Source organism: Narcine bancroftii, chromosome 1 (genome assembly GCF_036971445.1).
Source record: "Narcine bancroftii isolate sNarBan1 chromosome 1, sNarBan1.hap1, whole genome shotgun sequence".
NCBI lineage: Eukaryota > Metazoa > Chordata > Chondrichthyes > Torpediniformes > Narcinidae > Narcine > Narcine bancroftii.
Window position 1 is genome coordinate 229,001,124 of NC_091469.1, and position 11,392 is coordinate 229,012,515.

Below are 11,392 nucleotides of genomic sequence, written 5' to 3' on the forward strand. Positions count from 1 at the left end.
GGGCAGCAAAATCAGACATTTTCAATGAAACACCTGAGATACAACAGCAGTTATTCCAGATAAAGCACAACTTACCCCTGACATCTTCCCCCAAAGGGTGGCTCAGTTGGCGCAACACTGTTAAAGGGCCAGCTATCAGGACATGGTTTCGAAACCCACGCTGTCTGCAAGGAGTTTGTACATTTTCCCTGTGTCTGTGCGGGTTTTCCCCGGGGGCTCTGGTTTCCTCCCACCCTTAAAAACGTAACAATTAATTGGGCGGCACAGGCTCGTGGGCTGGAAGGGCCTGTTATTTAAAAATGTTAAAGTTAAAATCAAAATATGTAGTTGTAGCGTACGCACTACGCAAGCAAAGGGAAAAACGACATGCATATGGGGAGATGAAGTTGAAGACTGATTTAGTGCACTGCCAGCTCTGCTTTATATGGGCCCCTGGCACTGGCGTCATCGGAGCACTGACCTCAGGTTGGCTGGCTGGCGTTTCCCGTCTTCCCGCTGTGCGGAGGTGTCTTGGGTAAACTTATACCTCTTATTTTGTTCGTTTTAGATTGGTCACAGTGTTTGAGCTACCGAAAGAAAATAGACACACACACCGAGAGCAGTTCAGTTTATACAAATGTTTATTACAAATTCAAAAGCTGATTTCACACTACAATATGCAAGTCCTTCCCAACTATACTTATCAACGCTTGGACTGGTCCCAACTGCCAAAGCGAGGCAACGACTGCACACTTGTAGTAGGTTGTCAGGGCGCCAGTAGCAGCTTCTCCACCTCCCCTGACCGGGACGTTGCTCGGACTCTGGCTTCCTTCTTGATAAGGGATGTTCCCACCCCTCGGAGAGTCTAAACTTCAGCAGCAGGACCACAGATTTATATACCCCAAAAACAATTAATCATGCACCTACTCCTTCTAACATTTGTCAGTCAAAATCAAAACTGAACATACTATTCTACAATTTAGAAGATTAATTATTATGGAACCAGGATGTTGTGATTTCCTGGTTTATCTCGTAGATACAAAGACTTATTAAAACTTCTTGAGCAAGACGGGTTGTGACCAATTTGTCAATTTCAGAGTGTTGCATTTGACAACTGCTTTCCCTGGGCCTCACAGTGGAATTCCATTTCAAAGTGTATCTTCAGATAAATCCCCATGGCTGAGTTTAATTACATCTGCTAGTTCTGAAAGTAAGGTGACCTGAGTGTGGACCCAGTGTCAACAGTTCCACATAAGCAAAAAGCATCTGGGCACATGGTTTTAATCCTCCATTACATTCCACCCCTTGGTCACAATCTGTCATTTGCGAGGCCTAACCAGTATTTGAGTACAGAGGGAGTGAAAAAAGAGAAATCAAAACAATTACAAAGATGAGCAATGACGCGAGCAACCAACGGAGGATAGTATGGCCCACTACCCCAAATGTAGCAGTTAGCCATGAGAAAGGATTCCAACCAAGGCTCAAATTATCCTTGTTGGCCACAATACCCAGATACTGGAGCTCACGAACAGATGTTGAAACATGCTGAACAATAACATATTTATATGAGCTGCACTTGAGGCGGGTGACCGAGGACTTCCTTGGTGTAATGCATCGGACCGTGTTTCCCACGGGGAACTCCCTCGGAACGTCCTCGACATTACAAATCCAATTGCTGGCATCAAAGCAGCTGTTAAGCCAGATCACCAGGAGTGTAAAATGGAGAACCTGGAACAAAGAAGCCTGACACATGTCACTCACGATACCGTAAGCGTTCAGTGTTTAAACAGACTAAATCATCCTGACCCTCAATAGCTACCCACCGAGTGTTACCCTGGGCAGGCGTCACTATTTCCCCTTTTACAGGAGGGCCACTACCTGGTGGTGCCACCCATACCTTTTGTCCAACATTCCCTAGTTTGGGAATGGGGGGCAATGACTGTTTTTCCTCTGGAATAGGCTGTAATTCAGGAGCGTGAAGAAGTCGGTGGAAAGGTGTACCTCCTTTTAAAGGGCGATGATTCAAATTGTCGAATGCATGCTGCAGCACATGGCACCACCCCTTCTGGGTCCCCAGTGGTGTTAACAAACAAATTTGTTCCTTCAGTAAGCCGTTCATTCGTTCAACTAACCCGGCAGCCTGCGGGTAATAAGGAATATGGTGAACCCATAAAATACCGTTGTCATTTGCCCAATCACAGATTGCTTTCACGGAGAAGTGTGAGCCATTATCAGACTGAATCTCCTCTGGTACATCATAATGAGAAATTAAATGGTTTAGTCCTTGGATAGTGCTAGCTTGGTCAGTCGTCTTGGTGGGAAAAGCAAAAACCAGGCCTGAAAAGATGTCAACCATTACTGGGACATAATGTTTACCCATACAGTCTGGCATTGGGCCTATGTAATCAATTTGCCAGACCGCAGCTGAGTGAGCACCCCGTTTTATTCGGCCATGTGGACCAAGTGGAACGGTATGGAACTTCACAAGCTGGCATTCTGGACATCATCCTGATGGACGGGTAAAGCATGTGTACGGGCCCACATAGCTGGTCCCTTCTCCCCCAAATGACCACTCTGTTCATGTGCCCATCAAGCCAGGGGGACGGTATCAGCACGGCTGATAGTGGCAAGCTGATCTGCTACTGCATTATGTTGTGCCATGTTAGTCACCATATTGGTATGGGCATCAACATGATAAACGGTTATCTCACGGTGGTGGGAAGCATCCCACAACAGCTGCCACAACTCTTTTGCCCCATACTGGGCGGTCATGTATCATCCAGTTGTTCTTTTGCCAATCAGGCATCCATACCACAAGTCCATTAGCCACAGCCTAGGAATCAGTAAACAGGCGAAGAGGGTAATCATGGGGATCTAGTGGTAAAGTGACTGCCTTCAACTCAGCATACTGACTGGAGCCACCATCCCCCTCTTCTGATAAGTGAGTTCCTGACCTGGGATGGTAAGCAACCGCCTTCCACTTTTGCTTTCCTTTCACCCACCGGCTGCTACCATCAGTAAACCAGGCATCCTCTTGTTCTGCTGGAGTGAGTGAATCATATGGTTTACCCCAATGAACTGGTGAAGGGGGTAAAGGAGGGGGCAAGGCGGGTTCAACATCCTCATGACAAGACGGAAGATCAGCCACCTGTTCGTGTATGCGGCCCACCCCTTCAGGCCTCGCACGACTCTGAATATACCACTTCCATTTAACAACAGAAGACTGCTGAGCCCGCCCGATCTTTAGATTAGCGTCATTAGCCAGGACCCAATTCATTATTGGAAGTGCAGGTCGCAATTGAACATCTGCATCACCTTTCATTCTTTCTGTCTCTAGCAGGGCCCAGTAACAAGCTAGTAACTGTTGTTCAAAAGCAGAATAACGAGTGGCAGCCTCGGGCATGGTACGTGACCAGAATCCCAGTGGGACTCGGCGACCCTCTTGTTTCTGCCAGAGGCTCCAGGAGGCCACATCATCAATATAATGGTGAATTGGGTCCACATGGGAGACTGGGGTATCTATCCCTTCAATCTCTACCCTTACATCATCCCCCCCTTCCGTCTGTTTGGGAAGTCTGCTGCCTTATAGGGCGGGCGTGAACAGCAGGTGGAGAGGGTAGTATGTTAGACACATGCTGAGGAGAATCTGCATTATTACCATTGTAATTCCAGATATTACCATTGTAATTCCAGATATTCCCATCCCAATCCTCAATTACCTCAGGATCATCACCATTCCTTATCATGGCACGAATACAATATGAATCAGGTTCTACTCCATGCCTTTCCTTATCTGCATAGAGCTGCTGCCGGAGTTTAATATTACGGCAGATCATTCGGACATGCTTATTTTCCAATTCTTTGGCTCTGTCCTGACTGGTGCGAACAATCTCGCTCATCATGGAACAGCGTTGTCGCACGGCTTCTAGCTCCTCCTCTAATTGCTTTCTCTTGCGCTGAGATTCTACTTCTCTTTGAACTGATTCTGCTTCATGCTGAACGGAGTGGCGTAAGGCTGTGGCCAGCAACCAAAAACCATCCGTCAGCATCCCCTTTTTATCAGGAAATTTACTTTCTCGAAGGAGAGTGGCAACCCGCTCTCCCAGAGGTGCACTTGATGGGTCTAACTTCTCATCCCAACTAATGGGTGGTCCCAACAAAGACAGGGTATTTGCCAACATGCCAAACCCATCGTCTTTGGAAGTCCATCCAGGAATCAAGAACTGCTCAGGGCTCACCTCTTTCTTTAGGCGAAACATCTTGAGACCAACCCTGCTCGCTGCACCAATTGTCTTGGGTAAACTTATACCTCTCATTTTGTTCGTTTTAGATTGGTCACAGTGTTTGAGCTACCGAAAGAAAATAGACACACACACTGAGAGCAGTTCAGTTCATACAAATGTTTATTACTAATTCAAAAGCTGATTTCACACTACAATATGCAAGCCCTTCCCAACTATACTTATCAACGCTTGGACTGGTCCCAACTGCCGAAGCGAGGCAACGACTGCACACTTGTAGTAGGTTGTCAGGGTGCCGGTAGCAGCTTCTCCACCTCCCCTGACCGGGACATTGCTCAGACTCTGGCTGTTTTCCTTCTTGACAAGGGATGTTCCCACCCCTCGGAGAGTCTAAACTTCAGCAGCAGGACCACAGATTTATATACCCCAAAAACAATTAATCATGCGCCTACTCCTTCTAACATTTGTCAGTCAAAATCAAAACGGAACATACTATTCTACAATTTAGAAGATTAATTATTATGGAACCAGGATGTTATGATTTCCTGGTTTATCTTGTAGATACAAAGACTTATTAAAACTTCTCGAGCAAGACAGGTTGTGACCAATTTGTCAATTTCAGAGTGTTGCATTTGACAACTGCTTTCCCTGGGCCTCACAGTGGAATTCCATTTCAAAGTGTATCTTCAGATAAATCCCCATGGCTGAGTTTAATTACATCTGCTAGTTCTGAAAGTAAGGTGACCTGAGTGTGGACCCAGTGTCAACAGTTCCACATAAGCAAAAAGCATCTGGGCACATGGTTTTAATCCTCCATTACAGGAGGTAATCTGGGACAACGGCCGTTGTCACCCCCAGGTTTGCGCGCTCGTAGGCCACTTTGCGGGCTGGTCCATGACTCCATGTGCAGGCCATTACATAGTAATAACATTACAGTCTAATTCAAGCTTCACAACTTCTTCTTTGAATAAAACATTTACTTCCTTTCATGCAATTGCTGCTTTTGCTCTTTCTCATACTATTACGGCACTGTCCACTTCCAAAATACTCAATGGACCACTGACCATTCTTATTTTTTTTATATATGGAAGAGATATGGGACACTCTCAAACTAAAATCAAAGAAAATATCGATTCTGTTTGATTAACATTTATTGGCAGTATGGATTTTATTGATTTAGAACAAAATAAATGTAATTTTTCCTGGTAAGATTTTATGAATGAATTTTTTAGAGACTGAAAAATATAAGCTCTGATTATATATTGACTTTTTAACCATGGCCTGTGGTCCATTAGGATCCCAAAACATTGTTGTTTTTTTTTAAGACTTGCTTGACTTTCTCAATCAAATCAAATCTAGTATGAGAGCAGATGAAATATTCTCTGCACTCTCATTGGCAATGTAGCTTTCTGCTGGATATGATTAACCTTTTATGGCTGAACTTAAATAGTCTCAGTGGAAACAGGGAAACAAGAAATGTGAGCAGCCTCTTTGTGTCCTGCTCATGGAATGTGCTTCTCAAATGGTCAGCATAGAAAAACAAAACTGCGAGAATTGAAGGTCAGCAATTCTGCACTTAGACTAAACTGAATTAGCAAGGTCCATGAATCAACTGTTGGAAAAATCACCATAGATCAAAGGGGAGCCAATGTAATCCCAATATTTATGAAAGAGGGGAAAAGGAGAGCAGGAGACTCCAGATCGGATAGCCTGACATCAGCAGTTGGGAAAATGTGAGAACCTATCATTAAGATTGTTGGGCTCTGAGAAAAAACAGAATGGGTTTGGTCAGAGTAAGTATTGACTTATGGAAAGAAAATTGCATTTAACACGTGTTAGACAGTTTTCAATATAGCCTGCTCGATGTTTAATGTCTGCTGTTCCTGAAACAGTGTTGGGTGGCAAAAGTAAGCCCACTAGTTCAATGTGGGAATTAGAACTTCAGATTTATTTTCTGAGGACTTTTAAAAGCAGATTACAGAAATTGCCAGATGATTTCTTGAATTGTTTATTGTCACATATATTAAATACAGTCAAAGCTTTATTTTGCGTACTATCCAGGCAAGTCATCTCATACTTAAGTGCAGCAGATAGTACAATATTAAAAGAAAGTGGGCAGTGTTGTGTTGCAGTCATTTAAAGAGTGTTACAGAGGTAAAGTGCAGGATGTAGAGGAAAAAAGGTTCCATTAAACCTGTGCAAGGGTGTATATTTTTACCAGTGAGAAATCCATTTAAGGGGCTGAAAATATCTTTTGAGTTTCTCTCATGTATCATCTGCCCAACAGAAAGGGGGAGAAGAGTGTGGCAGTCAGTGGGATGGGTCCTTTAATAGGTTGGCTGGTATTTTGAGACAACAGGATGGATTTGATGGGGGCAAGGTTGAGTGATGACCTGAGCTGCCATTCTAATGATGGGAAAATGATCAAAAGTTTCAATCGACTTCATCTCAAGTATACCTTCAAGTCATGGAATGGGTTTTCTCACCGATGTTCATGAGATGCTTCAACTGATTTAATCTACAATGTGGAAGATCCCATCAACACTAGTACCATCATAAATGAGTGTGCAGGTTAAGTAATTAGAAATGGGAACAGGAGTTGGCCTTTTTTAGTCCCCTATGTGTGTGCTCCAACGTTCAATAAAATAATAGCTGATCTTTTGCTTCATACAACTAACCCCCATATTCTTCAATTTGGGAAGAACCCCCATATTCTTCAATTTGTTTAATATTTAAAAACTAAATGATATCTGTGTTCTGTGTGCAGTTCTGGTCGCCTAATTATAGGAAGGATATAAACAGAGTGGAGAGAGTGCAGAGAGAAGGTTTACCAGAATGTTACCTGGGTTTAAGCATCTAGAGTATAGGGAGAGATTGGACAGATTAGGTCTTTATTCTTTGGAGCGTAGAAGGTTGAGAGGGGATTTGATAGAAGTATTTAAGATTATGAAAGGGATAGACAGAGTGGATGTGGATAGACTATTTCCGTTAAGAGGAGGAAAGATTAAAACAAGAGGACATGAGTTAAGAATTAAGGGGCAGAGGTTTAGAGGTAACATGAGGGGGAACTTCTTTACTCAGAGAGTGGTAGCCGTGTGGAATGAGCTTCTGGGAGAAATAGTGGCGGCGGAGTCAGTTGTATTATTTAAGAAAAGGTTGGACAGGTATATGGATGAGAAGAAGATGGAGGGTTATGGGCATTGTGCAGGGAGGTGGGACTAGAAAGGGGTGTTTGGTTCGGTGCAGACTAGAAGGGCCTAATGGCCTGTTTCCGTGCTGTAATTGTTATGTTATCATATTGAATGCTCTGTGACTGAGTTTCCATTGGCCGCCTTGTGCAAATAATTTTATGGGTAGTAAAATTTCTCGGCATCTCAGACCTGAATTTTGGGAAGGATGTGTCGGGACCAATGTGACCCCTCCACCAGCTACTTCTTCCACTCTCCTCCTCTTTCTTTTTTCCACAGGATACTCTCCCTGTAGCTCTGTGGTTCGCTCATCCCTTCCCACTCAACCCTGGCTCTTTCCTATGCTCCATTGGCTTGTTCCTACAACTCCTCACATCGCCATCCAGGAAATAATAACAGTGTGGCAGATGCAAGTTGTGGACAAATGCCATCAAGTTGAAATAAGATGAATAATGAAACCTCAGGTTTCAGCCAGAGAAGAGTAAAAGAGTAACTTATTGACGTGCTGTCAGGCTAGATATAGACAATCAACAGGTAACCTGGCATCATGACATTTGGAGTACGTACTACCTCATTACATTCACGTTGAGTGGGCCAGGGCTTCTCAGCAGACCTAGAGGTGCTGCTGAGTCACTATGCTGTAGTGGCAAGTTGCCAGCCTGTTGTGTCTAGCTCTCATGACTTTGAAGCTGTTAGTGCTGGTTCTGTCCATTTCAACCCCCCCCCCCCCCACCATGTATAACAGTTCTTCCAGGTGAGGCAGAGAATCACCAGCACCTCCTCCAACCTGGCCAACTGTACTTGGTGCCCTCCTCTACATCAGCAAGACCAAATGTACAGTAGGGAACTGTTTTGAACACCTGCCCTCTGCCTTCTGCCCTCTGTCCACAATGGCCTTTTTGAGGTTTCAATTGCTTTTGAAGACCAGCCATCATTTTTCTGAACTGGATATTTATTTACAAATCAATGCATTTGGAGGAAGATGAAACCATTTGTCTTTTTTTTAGAATATCTAAGTTTATGGTTATCTTTGTTTACATAAATAACTATTGCTGTTCTATTTAAATCTCCCAAAAATTTAAGGAACTTGTTCCCCAACATATTGCTGATTTTACCTGAAGCAGTGTGCAGGCTCCCGTCCAACAATGAACTGAAGGTAAGGCTTTCATTGAACAAATGTTGATTGAAGTGGATTAGTTTATGATGAGTTAAATCTCTGAAATATTGAATGCACAATAATCATCTGGTCTTGTCTGAAAAATTTGTCAAATCAAACTTTAGCTCATTTGGAACTGGATTATGAATAATGTAAATGCAACATTTGTCTTAATCTGGCTCACACCAAGTTAGGGCACATTATGCATGAAGTAATTTTCTGATAACAGTGGTTGCAGGGAGCTCTCCCCACCTGGATTACAGTTTTGAAATTTGAGTCAGACCAATGAAAGATTTTCCAATGTTCACTTTTACCTTGTCTTAAAGCTTGGAACATACTGTTTTCTTGATGTATATTAGACAGCAAGTTCGTGTAACGTGGTTAACATGCAATATAAGATTTTTGGAAAAATGCATGTTTGCCAAAACAGTAATAGTTTCAATATTTAAACAATGTCAACTCAAAAAGATTGGTGAACATGCTTGGCAGAATAGAAATGGAGATGAGAGGATGCACTACAAATCTTGTGCACCTGGAACGACAAGTCCTGGGAGAACCCCAAATGGTTAAGATCAAATCTGAAAGCCCAGCCTATTGTACCAAACACATGAAAGATGTGCCCCCCTTTTTCTCTGTTTTACTTTGGCACAGTTGTTTTGAATGTTTGCTTTACATTATTAGAGAGAGATATAATGCATTTACCTTGTACAAAGGACTGTGCACTCTTTCGAGAGCTGTAACTTGTGGTTTACACCTTGTACATTGCATTACATTAGGGTAGGATATGTGTGGAAAATGTTACCTGCCTTTGTGCAGTGGCATTTATTCAAGAAATTGAATTGGTGAAGATACTGAGAAAGGAACTGTCCAGTCAAATTTCCTGATGTCAATTCTGAATCAATTTTCAGTTGTGCAGCAGCGAAAATAATTGCAATTTCTTGTTAGTATTTCCCTTGATTGAAGCATCCTCTAATCTCTTCTTTTAAAAAAAATTGGTAATTCTGACTTTACCCTGCTCTTGGCCACTATGTTCCCCTTTTTCCAGTTTTGATCATGTCTTTTACAGGCAGTCCCCGTGTTTAAAAACAAATTCCGTTACCTCGGTCTGTCTTTAATTCGGATTTGTATGTAAGTTGGAACAGGTACATGCGGTCCTTATTTAGCGTCAATTAGTCAAATGTTTATCTTATTACATATATTCTTTGGCTTGGCTTCGCGGACGAAGATTTATGGAGGGGGTAAAAAGTCCACGTCAGCTGCAGGCTCGTTTGTGGCTGACAAGTCCGATGCGGGACAGGCAGACACGGTTGCAGGGAAAAATTGGTTGGTTGGGGTTGGGTGTTGGGTTTTTCCTCCTTTGCCTTTTGTCAGTGAGGTGGGCTCTGCGGTCTTCTTCAAAGGAGGTTGCTGCCCGCCAAACTGTGAGGCGCCAAGATGCACGGTTTGAGGCGTTATCAGCCCACTGGCGGTGGTCAATGTGGCAGGCACCAAGAGATTTCTTTAGGCAGTCCTTGTACCTTTTCTTTGGTGCACCTCTGTCACAGTGGCCAGTGGAGAGCTCGCCATATAAAACGATCTTGGGAAGGCGATGGTCCTCCATTCTGGAAACGTGACCCATCCAGCGCAGCTGGATCTTCAGCAGCGTGGACTCGATGCTGTCGACCTCTGCCATCTCGAGTACTTCGACGTTAGGGATGAAAGCGCTCCAATGGATGTTGAGGATGGAGCGGAGACAACGCTGGTGGAAGCGTTCTAGGAGCCGTAGGTGGTGCCGGTAGAGGACCCATGATTCGGAGCCGAACAGGAGTGTGGGTATGACAACGGCTCTGTATACGCTTATCTTTGTGAGGTTTTTCAGTTGGTTGTTTTTCCAGACTCTTTTGTGTAGTCTTCCAAAGGCGCTATTTGCCTTGGCGAGTCTGTTGTCTATCTCATTGTCGATCCTTGCATCTGATGAAATGGTGCAGCCGAGATAGGTAAACTGGTTGACCGTTTTGAGTTTTGTGTGCCCGATGGAGATGTGGGGGGGCTGGTAGTCATGGTGGGGAGCTGGCTGATGGAGGACCTCAGTTTTCTTCAGGCTGACTTCCAGGCCAAACATTTTGGCAGTTTCCGCAAAGCAGGACGTCAAGTGCTGAAGAGCTGGCTCTGAATGGGCAACTAAAGCGGCATCGTCTGCAATATATTACCTCTATAAAACACTTCCCAATACACTAAAACATCTTAAACATAATGCAGTACATAATAATAAAACTAACTACATATTGTCATAAGATCATGATTTTCACACACACACACACACACACACACACACACACACACACACACACACACACACACACACAGAGGGATATGGCAGTGCACACAACTCTGACCCCACAGACCTCCCTCCCCCTCTTGCTCGCTCCCTCCATCCTTGCAGGGTGACAGCAGTATCGTGAGAATATCCTACAGCATAACCTCGCTGAAACCAGAAGATCACGGCACACTACTTCTGGTCAGCTTCTCGGTACATAAGTATGAGTTCTTCACAACTCGGGCATTTTTAACCCGGGGACTGCCTGTACTTACAAGAGGAAACTTCTCAAAATTATAGCCAGTTTTCTTTCAATTCATGCATTCTCTTTGAGCCTCTTTCTTATTAAAAGTCAAAAGGAATATTAAAGACATTTTTCTGTCAGATTTTAATGATAATGGTGCAATAGATTGTTTGGAATTGATCCAGTTCTTAGAATTATTCACTAGAAATGAAGTTAACCACGTTTTTTGGGTCAAGGCCCTGGACTTTTCAGTAATGATGAAGGCGCTCCTCTCCGCCAGTGCGCGTC

The 11,392-nt window shown here is 43.7% G+C and overlaps 1 long non-coding RNA gene across 1 annotated transcript; it reads right to left on the reverse strand.

The window, feature by feature from the left end:
* Window positions 1–602: 602 nt before the first annotated feature.
* LOC138739986 (uncharacterized) lies at window positions 603–9,799 on the reverse strand. The gene is made up of 3 exons (XR_011342627.1): window positions 8,524–9,799; window positions 4,218–4,328; window positions 603–1,707 (listed from the first exon to the last, which is right to left on the reverse strand). It is a non-coding gene; the product is annotated as an uncharacterized lncRNA (long non-coding RNA).
* Window positions 9,800–11,392: the final 1,593 nt, after the last annotated feature.